Here is a 12,620-nt window from a genome sequence, read left to right as displayed (position 1 = left end):
CCAGCCAATGATCGTTGCTTGCAGGCTGGTGACGAACTTGTTCTTTGAATTTTGCCGGCCCGCGATGCGCATGCGCGGGCCGGCTTTGAGCGAAATCTCGCGTCTCGCGAGATGACGCGTATATGCGTGATTGTGCGCAGCGCTGCCACCTCCGGAACGCGAATCTGCGTACAGCGGTCCGGAGGTGGTTAAATAAACGTCATTTTATTGATTAATAAACACACTATTTTATTCAACCAGATATTGAGTGCCTGCCTTATATTTATTTAACTGTTCAATTTAGGCCAGAAATACGGCTTTCTCATACTGGGGCATACTGGGGTGAAAAAAATAACTCTGTTTCATATAGTGCACATCTGTGATTATAGGTGCATAAGCGAGTGTTACATTTAGGCCAGAAATACGGCTTTGGCATACTGGGGCATACTGGGTGGAAAAAAAAACTCTGTTTCATATAGTGCACATCTGTGATTATATAGATTATATTTCAGGGCTGTCTAGGGATCTAGAGCCCACCTATTTTCCTGTCTGGTGTCTGCTGCCTTATCTTTTTTCTAGTAAGACCACATCTACTGAATATCTACAAAGACCGGAAGACTCCGAGGATATGTTAGGATAACCGGTTATTTTAGGTGCTGCCGCACACCAATTTGTTTTTGTTATTGTACACTTTTTTGTAATCATTAATATTTATCTAGGGACCCTTTTCTATCGTATGTATTAAAATGATCTCACTCCACCCTTTTTCTGGATTCTATCATTTCAGGTGATCAAGTCATTGATTATCATATAGCTCTTTTCCAAAGAGACCCGCTCCTACTCCATCTTCAGATGCATCGACCTCAACTACAAAAGGCTTTTCTTGATCCGGCTGAATCATGATTGGGGTGTTAACAAAACACTTCTTGAGAGTTTCGAAGGCTTTTATGGCCTCAGATGGCCAATTCACTAGATCCGCCCCCTTTCTGGTAATGTCGGTAAGAGGTTTAGCGACCACCGAAATTTTATAACGTCAGACCACTGTATATATTCTTTGTGTGTATAGTGTTATTTCTAGTGAGCCCTTAAGGCAATTAAATATATAATTTAATCTTGTGCTGTCTTGTATCTCGATCACGAATCCCCATGTCCGTGTTTCGGCCTAGTTATACTCTACCCTGGGTTGGTTTCTTACCTTATATAATCCCGTTAGCGAACCGGGCTTACAGTTGTGTTCAAAATTATTCAACCCCCACTGAAATTGAGTGTTTTGGCCAGTTTGACATTGATTTTGATCATTTCAGTCATCTTGTTTACAATTAAATCAAAGAGGCACTTGTAAGTCAGACAAATATAACATAACATTTATAATGAAATAACCACAAATGTATTTTCTGTGCTCACATCATTATCAGTTTTATTCAACCCCCAAGTGACATTCAATCTTAGTACTTAGTACAACATCCTTTTCCAGTTTTAACAGCTTTTAAACGTGAAGCATAGCTTGACACAAGTGTCTTGCAGCGATCTACGGGTATCTTCGCCCATTCTTCATGGGCAAAAGCCTCCAGTTCAGTCACATTCTTAGGCTTGCGCGCTGCAACTGCTTTCTTTAAGTCCCACCAGAGGTTCTCAATCGGATTTAAGTCTGGTGACTGCGATGGCCACTTCAAAATGTTCCAGCCTTATGGTACCTTGCACACGCTGAAGCTTCCCTGTACCTGTAGAAGCAAAACAGCCCCAAAGCATGATTGACCCCCACCATGCTTCATAGTAGGCAAGGTGTTCTTTTCTTCATAGGCCTTGTTCTTCCTCCTCCAAACATAGCGTTGATCCATGGGCCCAAACAGTTCTAATTTTGTTTCATCAGTCCACAGAACACTATCCCAAAACTTTTGTGGTTTGTCCACATGACTTTTGGCATACTGCAGTCGACTCTTCCTATTCTTTGGAGACAGCAAGGGGGTGCGCCTGGGAGTTCTGGCATGGAGGCCTTCATTACGCAGTGTGCACCTTATTGTCTGAGCTGAAACTTCAGTACCCGCATCTGACAAATCTTTTTTCAGTTCCTCAGCAGTCACACGGGGACTTTTCTCCACTTTGCGCTTCAGGTAGCGCACAGCAGTCGAAGTCAGCATCTTCTTTCTGCCACGACCAGGTAGCGTTTCAACAGTGCCCTTTGCCTTGAATTTGCGAATGATGCTTCCTATGGTGTCTCTTGGTATGTTTAACATCTTTGCAATCTTCTTATAGCCATTGCCCTTCCTGTGAAGAGAAATCACCTCTTCTCTTGTCTTCCTGGACCATTCTCTTGACTTCACCATGTTTGTAAACACACCAGTAAATGTCTAGAAGGAGCTGAGTATCACAGTCCTTTTAAATCTGCCTAATTGGTGCTTATTATGCTTGATTGCTGCTCCTTGATATCCACAGGTGTTTTCAATACCTGATCGAAAACACTTGAATGAACCTCTGTTCTTAAGAGTGGTAGTCTTTAAGGTGTTGAATAATTGCGTCAATGAAGAAATCACAAAAAAAAACATTTAATACTGTATTACAAAAACAATTGATGTCATTTTAGTTGCATTTGGTTCTTTAAAAAGTCCTTGTAAGATTTCATTCTGAACACAATTACAAATGTACACTAAATTCCCTAAAACCCTTTACAGCATTGGGGGTTGAATAATTTTGAACACAACTGTATATCAAACAAGAAACTGGTGACAGTCTTCCCGGGCTGAGAACGCCCTGTTTCACTGGGGCAGTGAAAAGGCTCTCTCAGCTTGTTGCCTCTCTGTGCCCGAGTGGACAGGAGGAGTCTGTGAAAACTGTACCAAGACTGACCTTACCCACTCCTCCAGGAAGGTGTAACGTCAGGCCTTGATAACCAGTGACCATACCGTATCTCGCTGGCTCTACGTAGTTGACGTCCGACGTCAGTCTGGATACGGTAATCGTCACAGGTCTCCATTTCTTTATTTCACCCTTGGACCAATTAATCACAGGGTTATGAATCTGGAGCCAAGGCATGCCCAAAACCACCTCCATGGGTAAATTCTCTAATATCAAAAAAGAACAAATTTCATTATGACAAGCCCCCACAGTCAAGGTCGCCTCAGGAGTACAAAATTTGACCGTCCCGCCTACCAAAGGAGTAAAATCAATAGCAACAATGTAGATTGGGTTAGGGAGAGACAAAATGGGTACCCCAATAGAGAGAGCAAAATTAAGGATCAAGAAAATTAGAGGCGGAGCCTGAATCAATAAAGGTCTCCCTTTGATCCTTACAAGAACCCAAAGAAATAACCACCGGTACTAATAATTTCTTTTTTACCACCTCTGGGAGTACCTCATCCTTCGGGACGTCCGATTTGGATGATCTCCCGGAGGAAGGGACCTTGGGGCATAGTCGTACCCAGTGGTCAGAGTCTCCACAGTTTAAGCATGTACCCCTTTGGTGTCGTTGATTTCTTCTGGTCATCCCGAGTTGCTTGAGTTCTTCAAGATGATTTTCCACCTTGACTCCCATAGGTAAGGAGTCTGGTTTGCCCACCGCCTATGGAAAGAACAGATGTTCCCGCTGCCTTTCTCTGATGTGTCGGTCCAGTCTAACAGCTAGGGTCATAGTCTGCTCTAAGGTGTCAGGACAGGGATAGCTGACCAACATGTCTTTGAGACTTTCAGAGAGCCCTGATCTAAACTTACACTGGAGTGCTGGCTTATTCCAGCCAGAGGGAACACACCACTTGCGGAAATCGGTACAGTACTCTTCTACTGGTCTATCCCCCTAAGTAAGAGACTTCAACTGAGATTCTGCCACAGTCGCCCTATCAGGTTCCTCATAAAGTAATCCTAAGGCCTGAAAGAACGATTCCACTGAAGCTAGGCAAGTGGAGTCCGTGGGGAGGGAGTATGCCCATTCTTGTGGGTCGCCTTGCAACAAAGAGATAATAATCTCTACTCTTTGTTGTTCAGACCCTGAAGAATGAGGGCGTAAACGAACGTGCAATTTACAGCTTTCCATAAATGCAAGAAAAGATCTATGATCCCCTGAAAAACGATCCGGCAGCTTAACATGGGGCTCGATATTCTGCAGGGAGGAGGTAGCTACAGGTGCGGTCTGAACCGATTCCTGCTGCTGTAACCTTTCCGCCAACTTCTGCACCATTTGAGCAAGGTTATGGACCTGATCAGTAAGCATTCGCATCAGGTCCATAATGAAGGTAAGGCCTGTGATTCTGTCACGTAAGGGAGGAGTGTGTGCCGCCCTGAGTTCCACCCTCACCTCTGTCCCTGCCTACTTGCACGGTCCGCCCTAGGCGATGGTGTACAACTTGACGGCGGTCCCTAATCTGAGTACGTACAGGGCCTTAAAGGTAAGAATACAATAAAGGAGAAAACAACAAAGTGACATGCAGGCACTGAGGGGTTAATCAAATGTCAAAGTCAAAACAAGCCGAGGTCAGGAGCCAGGAGGAACAACAATACAAAAGGGAAAAGCAAGATCAAGTCAAACTCACGCCGGGGTCAAAGCCAAGAGGTCACGTCAAATGCAGGAGGTAGCAAGAGCGAGGTCAAAATACGGAGCTGAGGTCAAAACACAACAAACACTAACAGACGATATGCTGGTTAGTGAAAGAAGACCAATCACAGGCAACCTGTGGCCAGCAGGCTGCCCGTTTAAATAGCCCTAGCTGGTGAGTCACATGTAGAGATGTCCCGAACTATTCGCCGGGGAACATCGCTTGTTCGCATTAAATAGCCCTGGCTGGTGAGTCACAAGACATGGCCAGTGCCATGTGACTCACAGTACACAACTCAACACAGCTGAGCACCGATCATCATTAATCGCCGCTCAGCTCCTCTGCTGTTCGTCTGTTGCCATGGAGACGAGGACGCAGGCTGTGTTCTTGACCCTCTCCTTGCGCAGGGTGCACAGCGGCGCTGCGAAGGAAGCACGCATCTCCGGCCCCTCGTTACAGGAGGAGTTTTAAATATTCAGAGAGCCAAAACTGGTCTGGAATCTGTATAAAAAAAATAACCCTGCTAAGTAGTCAGGTAAGAAGGTTGGCCTCTACATGGGCAAGTATCTAGTTAACCTTTTGGGGCTGCAGAACTTTTTATAGTCATATGAATATTATAACCTTCAAGAAAATCTCTAATTCACAGAACTTTCGCTTTACCTTTTTGGCTGATTTTCAGTCAGGGTCTTTTCACATTGCATTTGCAGTGTAAGGCCTCATGCACACGACCGTTGTTGTGTTCCGTTCCGCAAAATGGGGTTCCGTTGTTCTGTGATCCGTTTCTGTTTTTGTTTCCATGTGTCTTCCTTTATTTTTGGAGGATCACCAGACATGAAGGAAAGTAAAAAAAAATCTAAGTCAAGTTTGCCATGCAAATGATAGGAAAAAAACGGACGCGGATGACAATCTTGTGTGCCTCCGCGTTTTTTCATGGTTCCATTGACTTGAATGGAACCGTTTTCCGTGAAATAAATAGGACAGATAAGGCTACTTTCACACCTGCGTTCAGGTGTCCGCTCGTGAGCTCCGTTTGAAGGGGCTCACGAGCGGTCCTGAACGCAGCCGTCCGGCCCCAATGCATTCTCAGTGGAGGCGGATCCACTGAGAATGCATCCGCCTGCCAGCGCTCAGCCTCCGCTCAGTGAGCGGACACCTGAACGCTGCTTGCAGCGTTCGGGTGTCCGCCTGGCCGTGCGGAGGCGAGCGGATCCGTCCAGACTTATAATGGAAGTCAATGGGGACGGATCCGCTTGAAGATGACACTATATGGCTCAATCTTCAAGCGGATCCGTCCCCCATTGACTTTCAATGTAAAGTCTGAACGGATCCGCTCAGGCTACTTTCACACTTAGAAATTTTTCTAAGTTATAATGCAGACGGATCCGTTCTGAACGGATGCAAACGTCTGCATTATAGGAGCGGATCCGTCTGATGAAACATCAGGCGGACCCGCTCCGAACGCTAGTGTGAAAGTAGCCTTATATTTTTGGACGGACTGGAACCACGGATCACGGACACGGATGACAAACGGTGCATTAGCCGAGTTTTCAACGGACTCATTGAAAGTCAATGGGTCCGCAGAAAATCACGAAAAACGGAACAACGGACACGGAATAAAACAACGGTCGTGTGCATAAGGCCTAAGTTTAACATATTTGCTGGGAAAGTGTCTAGCGCAACCTTATATGGAACCCTATGCCCTCACAGAGACCAAAAGGAGTGTTCTTTTGTCCTCCATTCTGCTGTATCTACTGGAGTAGACTGCACTATTGCATACAGAGGCTTTCTGCTACAGCTCTCTCCCAGCAACTTTCACAGCTTCTAACAGTTGGTAGGACTGCTAGCAATTGAGCAATTGAAGAATGGAACCAAGCATGTGTGACCCCCCCCATCCTTCAGCAGGTGGACATGCACATTACTATACAGATTAACCACCAGTGGGCACCATTATAATGAAGTAATTGGAAGATCTCACAACGTGCATTTTTTTAACGGAAAGTAAATTATGTGAAAATAACTAGGGTTGAGCCTAGTTATTTTGAAAAGTTCAGATTCGTACCAAACTTTAGGATTTTTGGTCCCCGAACCCGAACATTTCAGTAAAAGTTCGGGTTCGGTGTTCGACGATTTCTTGGCGCTTTTTGAAAGGCTGCAGAGCAGCCAATCAACAAGCGTTTAACTGTGTGACCTTAGAAGCCATCACAGCCATGCCTACTAATGGCATGGCTGTGATTGGCTAGTTCAGCATGTGACCCAGCCTCTATATAAGCTGGAGTCACGTAGCGCTGCACGTCACTCTGCTGTGCTTAGTGTAGGGAGAGAATGCTGCTACGAGGGAGAGAATAGGACAGAATCTGTGATCAGAACTCCAATTGAACTCAGCGATCTACATAGATTTAGTTGTGTGGGTGCAGTGCACAATCTTTTTACCCTGCCCTGAGCCCAGTGACAGAGAAAAATAACTTTTATCTGTCAGTTTAGGTGGGCGGTGGCGGCCATTTTATGCTAGCATAGTGCACCAGCACTGCATCTGTGCTTTTGTGACATTCAATTCCAAGCTTGAAATACTGAAATAATAATCAGGTTTTAAAAAAAACACCCTTTTTTGGCAATATCCAACATCTGGTGCCTTTGCAGGATTAGTCAGTGTGCAATTTAAGCTAGAAATACAGCTATAATTTTCTGAGTTTTAAAAAACACCCTTTTTGTTCAAAATACACAATTTTACAGCCCTTGCTGCATTTGCACGTGTGAAATTCAAGCTTTATATACTGCTGTTATAGTCTATTAAAAAAAACACCCATTTTGGACAAAAATAATAATTTTGCAGCCTTTGCTGCATATGTCATTGTGAGATACACCCTTTAAATACTGTGGTTCTATTCTGCTATTAATAAAACACCCATTTTGTGCAAAAATATTTAATTGCAGCCAAGTTTGGATCTGTACGTGTGAGATACACCCTTTACATACTGTGGTTCTATTCTGCTATTAATAAAACAACCAATTTGGGCAAAAATCTTTAATTGCGGCCTAGTCTGCATCTGTACGTGTGAGATACACACTTTAGATACTGTGGTTTCTATTCTGCTATTATAAAAACACTAAATTTGGTCAAAAGTCTTTAACCCCTTAAGGAATCATGACGTATCGGTACGGCATGGGTCCCGAGTCCTTAAGGACCCATGACGTACCGGTACGTCATGAGTTTAAAATAAGATTGCGGGCGCCCGGGGGTTAATCCGAATGGGATGCCGGCTAAAATCATTCAGCCGGCATCCTGTCACAATGCCAAGGGGGGGGGGCATGTGACCCCCCCGTTCGGCGATCGCAGCAAACCGCAGGTCAATTCAGACCTGCGGTTTGCTGCGCTTTTAGCCTATTCTGATCCCCGCGATCAAACTTTAAAATGCCTGAAATAAAGTTTTATTAACCCCCCTGCACCCCTGAATGATATTATGTGGGCGGGTGGTGCAGGGGGGGTGTCGCAGGAGGTGCGGGAGGCGGGCGGTGCGGCAGGCGGGATCGCGATCCCCCGCCCGCCTCCCCTTGAATAATCGTTGGTGGACAGTGGTTATACCAGGGTGTCAGCACATTGCTGACACCCTGGTATAAACGGCTGACATCGGTGATGCGATGTCAGCCGTTTAACCCTTTCCATGCAGCGGTCCGTACTGACCGCTGTATGGAAAAGGTTAACAGCTCAGGGAGCACCCTCCCTCTCCCATCAGGGGGCTGCTGTGCCTTTGCAGCCCCCCGATGGGAGAGGGAGAGAGCCCCCAGACAGCCACCCGACAGCCCCGTCCTTACCCTTCCCCGTCTGCGCAGTTGTGGCTACAACTGAGCAGACGGGAAAGGTTCCCATGGCAACAGGACGCCTTCTCAGGCATCCTGCTGTCCATGGTGCTGAACAGATCTATGCTAAAGGCATAGATCTGTTCAGACAAAGTGTAAGTAAAATACAGTACAGTACCCTATATAGGGTACTGTACTGTATTATACAGACATCAGACCCACTGGATATTCAAGAACCAAGTGGATCTGGGTCAAAAAAAATAAAAAAAAAGTGAAAAAAGTTAAGATTAAAAAAAAACACATTTAGCACTGAATAAAAAAAAATTAAAATAATAAACTACACATTTTAGGTACCGCTGCGTCCGTAACGACCTGATCTATAAAACGGTCATGTTACTTTCCCCGCACTGTTAACGCGATAAAAATAAAAAAATAAAAACTATGAGAAAATTGCAATTTTGCCCACCTTACTTCCCAAAAAAAGTAATAAAGGTGATCAAAAAAGTCGCATGTACGCCAAAATAGTACCAATCAAACCGTCATCTCATCCCGCAAAAATCATACCCTACCCAAGATAATCGCCCAAAAACTGAAAAAAATATGGCTCTTAGACTATGGAAACACTAAAACATAATTTTTTTTGTTTCAAAAATGAAATCATTGTGTAAAACTTATATAAATAAATAAAAAGTATACATATTAGGTATCAACGCGTCCGTATCGACCGGCTCTATAAAAATATCACATGACCTAACCCCTCAGGTGACCACCGTAAAAAATTAAAAATAAAAACGGTGTAAAAAAAGCCATTTTTGTCATCTTATGTCACAAAAAGTGTAATAGCAAGCGATCAAAAAGTCATATGCACATCAAAATAGTGCCAATCAAACCGTCATCTCATCCCGCAAAAAAATGAGACCTGACTTAAGATAATCGCCCAAAAACTGAAAAAACTATGGCTCTTAGACTATGGAGACACTAAAACATTTTTTTTGTTTTAAAAATGAAATCATTGTGTAAAACTTACATAAATAAAAAAAATTGTATACATATTAGGTATCGCCACGTCCGTGACAACCTGCTCTATGAAATTACCACATGATCTAACCTGTCAGATGAATGTTGTAAATGACAAAAAATAAAAACGTGCCAAAAAATCTATTTCCTGTTACCTTGCCGCATAAAAAAGTGTAATATAGAGCAACCAAAAATCATATGTACCCTAAACTAGTACCAACAAAACTGCCACCCTATCCCGTAGTTTCTAAAATGTGGTCACTTTTATGGAGTTTCTACTCTAGGGGTGCATCAGGGGGGCTTCAAATGGGACATGGTGTCAAAAAAAACAGTCCAGCAAAATCTGCCTTCCAAAAACCGTATGGCATTCCTTTCCTTCTGCGCCCTGCCGTATGCCCGTACAGCAGTTTACAACCACATATGGGGTGTTTCTGTAAACTACAGAATCAGGGCCATAAATAATGAGTTTTGTTTGGCTGTTAACCCTTGCTTTGTAACTGTAAAAAAAATATTAAAATGGAAAATCTGCCAAAAAAGTGAAATTTTGAAATTGTATCTCTATATTCCATTAAATCTTGTGCAACACCTAAAGGGTTAACAAAGTTTGTAAAATCAGTTTTGAATACCTTGAGGGGTGTAGTTTCTTAGATGGGGTCACTTTTATGGAGTTTCTACTCTAGGGGTGCATCAGGGGGGCTTCAAATGGGACATGGTGTCAAAAAACCAGTCCAGCAAAATCTGGCTTCCAAAAACCATACGGCGCACCTTTCCCTCTACGCCCTACTGTGTGCCCGTACAGTAGTTTACGGCCACATATGGGGTGTTTCTGTAAACGGCAGAGTCAGGGCAATAAAGATACAGTCTTGTTTGGCTGTTAACCCTTGCTTTGTTAGTGGAAAAAATGGGTTAAAATGGAAAATTAGGCAAAAAAATGAAATTCTCAAATTTCATCCCCATTTGCCAATAACTCTTGTGCAACACCTAAAGGGTTAACGAAGTTTCTAAAATCAGTTTTAAATACCTTGAGGGGTGTAGTTTATAGAATGGGGTCATTTTTGGGCGGTTTCTATTATGTAAGCCTCGTAAAGTGACTTCAGACCTGTAGTGGTCCCTAAAAATTGGGTTTTTGTAAATTTCAGAAAAATTTCAAGATTTGCTTCTAAACTTCTAAGCCTTGTAACATCCGCAAAAAATAAAATATCATTCCCAAAATGCTACAAACATGAAGTAGACATATGGGGAATGTAAAGTCATCACAATTTTTGGGGGTATTACTATGTATTACAGAAGTAGAGAAACTGAAACTTTGAAATTTTAAATTTTTTCAAAATTTTTGGTAAATATGGTATTTTTTTATGCAAAAACTTTTTTGACCCAATTTTAGCAGTGTCATGAAGTACAATATGTGACGAAATAACAATCTCAGAACGGCCTGGATAAGTCAAAGCATTTTAAAGTAATCAGCACTTAAAGTGACACTGGTCAGATTTGCAAAAAATGGCCAAGTCCTTAAGGTGAAATAGGGCTGAGTCCTTAAGGGGTTAATTGCGGCCTAGTCTGGATCTGTACGTGTGAGATGCACACTCTAAATACTGTTGTTCTTTTCTGCTATTAGAAAAACACAAATTTTGGGCAAAAATCTTAAATTGTGGCCATGTCTACATCTGTACGTGTGAGATACACACTTTATATACTGTGGTTCTATTCTGTTATTTTCTGTTATTTTCTGTTATTTTTTTTTATTTTTTTTATTCCTTACTTGGGATTTTTTTTTCTTTTACATGTGAAACTTTTTTTTATTTTATTTTTTCAACCCTTTATTTTATTTTTATTTTATTTTACACTTTTCGTCCCCCATAAGGTCATACAAGACCTCTGGGGGACATTTACTTCACTTTTTTTTTTTTTTTTTACACTGTTGATTTCTTCTGTAACTGGGGATGACATAGTAGCCCCAGTTACAGGACAAATGCACCCCTATAGAGGCTGTACAGCAGCAATCCAGCGCTGTACAGCCTCACAGCAGGGCTGATCGAGGTCTCTGAGAGACCTCACACAGCTCCTGCACACCCCGGTCCCGGCGGTCACATGACTGCCGGGCCGGAACAGGAAGCGCACAGCGCTTCCTGCTCTGCAGACACAGCGCTCGGTGAGCGCTGTGTCTGCAGCGATCGTGAAGGCAGGGACACCTGGGCACTGTCCCTGCCTTGTCTTAGGGTTGCCCTGCTGTCACTGACAGCGGGCAACCCGATCAGCAGCTGCACGATTAGCGTGCAGCTGCTATTTCTGACAGGATGTTTTGAAAACGTGCTGTCAGAAATAGACGTCCACCCATAGGACGTTTATATCCTATGGGCGGACGTGAGGCGGTTAATTGTGGCCTAATCTACACCTGTACGTGTGAGATACACACTTTATATACTGTGGTTCTATTCTGTTATTTGAAAAACAGCCATTTTGGGCAAAAAACTTAAATTGCGGCCTAGTCTGGATCTGTATGTGTGAGAAACGCACTTTACATACTGTGGCTGTATTCTGCTATTAATAAAGCGCCCATTTGAGCAGAAATCTTTAATTGCGGCTAGTCTGGATCTGTACGTGTGAGATACACCCTTTACATACTGTGTTTCTATTCTGCTATTAATAAAACAACCAATTTGAGCAAAAATCTTTAATTGCGGCCTAGTCTGCATCTGTACGTGTGAGATACACACTTTAGATACTGTGGTTCTATTCTGCTATTATAAAAACACTAATTTTGGGCAAAAGTCTGTAATTGCGGCCTAGTCTGGATCTGTACGTGTGAGATACAAACTTTAGATACTGTGGTTCTATTCTGCTATTAGAAAAACACTAATTTTGGGAAAAAATCTTTAATTGTGGCCTAGTCTACATCTGTACGTGTGAGATACACACTTTAGATACTTTGGTTCTATTCTGCTATTATAAAAACACTAATTTTGGGCAAACATCTTTAATTGCGGCCTAGTCTGGATCTGTACATGTGAGATACACCCTTTACATACTGTGATTCTATTTTGCTATTAATAAAACACCCATTTTGTGCAAAAATATTTAATTGCGGCCTAGTCTGGATCTGTACGTGTGAGATACACCATTTACATACTTTGGTTCTATTCTGCTAATAATAAAACACCCATTTTTGGCAAAAATCTTTAATTGTGGCCTAGTCTACATCTGTACGTGTGAGATACACACTTTATATACTGTGGTTCTATTCTGTTATTTGAAAAACAGCCATTTTGGGCAAAAAAATTAAATTGCGGCCTAGTCTGGATCTGTACA

The sequence above is a fragment of the Bufo bufo genome, chromosome 1, assembly GCF_905171765.1.
Source record: "Bufo bufo chromosome 1, aBufBuf1.1, whole genome shotgun sequence".
Lineage (NCBI taxonomy): Eukaryota > Metazoa > Chordata > Amphibia > Anura > Bufonidae > Bufo > Bufo bufo.
This window is presented reverse-complemented; position numbering follows the sequence as displayed.